This window comes from Morus notabilis, unplaced genomic scaffold (genome assembly GCF_000414095.1).
Source record: "Morus notabilis unplaced genomic scaffold, ASM41409v2 Scaffold951, whole genome shotgun sequence".
NCBI classification, from domain to species: Eukaryota; Viridiplantae; Streptophyta; class Magnoliopsida; order Rosales; family Moraceae; genus Morus; species Morus notabilis.
Window position 1 is genome coordinate 175,734 of NW_010367036.1, and position 2,140 is coordinate 177,873.

The following is a 2,140-nucleotide window of genomic DNA, read 5'->3' on the forward strand; positions in this document are numbered from 1 at the left end:
AATTTTAGATTATAGAATTGATCACTCGCTAATTTTCTCTTCCACCAATATCAACGCATGTGTAAGGTGGAACCGGGAATAGGAGAACTTTTTTTCTCTTTTCTCTCAGGTTATATGGCTGCCACTAGAATGTTACACGCTATCTAACAAATGTGACACGCCCGTAACAGCTATGTTACACTCCTATGACATAGGAGAAAGGAGAAAATTGTGTTCTCTAATTTTCTATTATCTCCTATTTATAGAGTCCTAGAAGGACCCCTTTACTTTAACTTGAGGACAAAACAATAGATAATTGGTTACCACTTTATTTTAAATTTCATTTAAAATATAGTTTACCATTTAATTTTGGAAACAAAATTCTCTTCCTTCCTTATCTACTATGGCCGGTCACACCATACGGATATCTCCCTGTGGTTGGTGCAAATATCAAGCAGGAGGAGGAGATAAATTTCTACTTTTATCCAGTTTTTAATTTTAGCTAAAATTAGAATCTAAATAAATCCAAACTTTAATTTTCTTTTGGATTTAATTGGAAAACTTGTCAAACAAGTAAACCGAAAATTTTGGAGAGCAACCAATTGAATCCCAGTGGGATTCTCCCTGTGCTACACGCCCCTTGCATCTCCCCGTGCCTGGGTGTGTTGCCTCATGTAGTTCTACCACAGTGTGTTCTAAAATTAATTTAATTAAATAATCACATTATTTATTTTGAGTGATATTAAATCATAATAATTCACATTGTCTTACAAATTTACAAGAATGACATGCGGACTCATGGATCTATAATTCTGAGGTCTAATAAAATTAATAATTAATTGAACTCTTTAATTAATTAATTAATTCTATTAATTCTAAAAGGTACTCCACTGAAAACTTAGAATTGCACTCTCGAAATTATAGACATAATTTACTTCCAAGAACTTGAAGTGTCCATTTGATATAGTCATTATATATAGATCAATCATCTATAAATAATTCATAATTAAAGCCAGCTGAAATTCGTTAACCCCTCTAATTACATCTTTATCCTTATGTACCATTGATTCTCTAATGGATGGTGATTCATAAAACAAATTCATGAATCGGAGCTCCTACTAGTACAAGTACCGAATCAACAAGAAAATTATTTATCTGCTTCTTTCTCAAGAAGGTTTGGATTTCATCTTGTATATTAACATTCCCAATTACTCACTTCATCATGTCTCCAAGATACAAGTAATAGGATTTAGAATCTCAAAATCTGTACCAAGTAAGTCAAAAGACACAAATCTATAAATAGGAGTCTGGTAATAACTCAGGATTAAGATCATTCTATATATGACCATCGGTATACTCAATTCGAATTTCTATACTTATCAAAAATTATCAAAAATTCAAATCATGTCTGTGTCCCAATTCCATATAATCACATTTTGTATAATACACTCATCCAACATCCCTCCATATTAACAGTGCGGATAACACCGTTCCATTCTTAATGGGAATAACATATATTATTATTGTTTTAATTAAAGAATCCGAAACTTTAATTAACTTCATTATGACACATTTCAATATTTAAGGCTACATAAATAATCACGGAATTTTCAATTCACATAATATTAAATAATATATATACATAAATAATGAAATTTCTCTTTTATTAGATAAATAATAAGATTTTTCATTACATCCCATGGTTTTAGGACACCATTCCCAACAGTTGGAGCATCCTCAAAAGGAGGTATTGAATTTCTCCTATCAATTTGCTCTATAGTGGTCATCAAGTGTCGGACCATATCAGTATAGGGAATTTAACTGCGCTTGCATCTACACTGGGTTTGGCTAAGGCATGTTTAGGGCTGGAACTTCATTCCTAACTACTGTAACACCCTGAAGAATTAATTGAGATTAATTAAGGTAATTGAGATTATTAGTGTGCCAATCTGATTTAATTAATTGAGTTTAAATAATTCTAAGGTATTTAAATTATTCACAGTAATTTATTTAATCCAGAAGTGTGTATGGGCGCATTTCTGGACTGTTATATTTTACAGATGTCACTTTCTTTTATTTTTCTTTTCTTTTCTTTTCTTTTTCTTTTTCCTTTCTTTTCCTTCCTTTTCTTTTTCTTTCCCGTGCATTTCTCTCTCTCTCT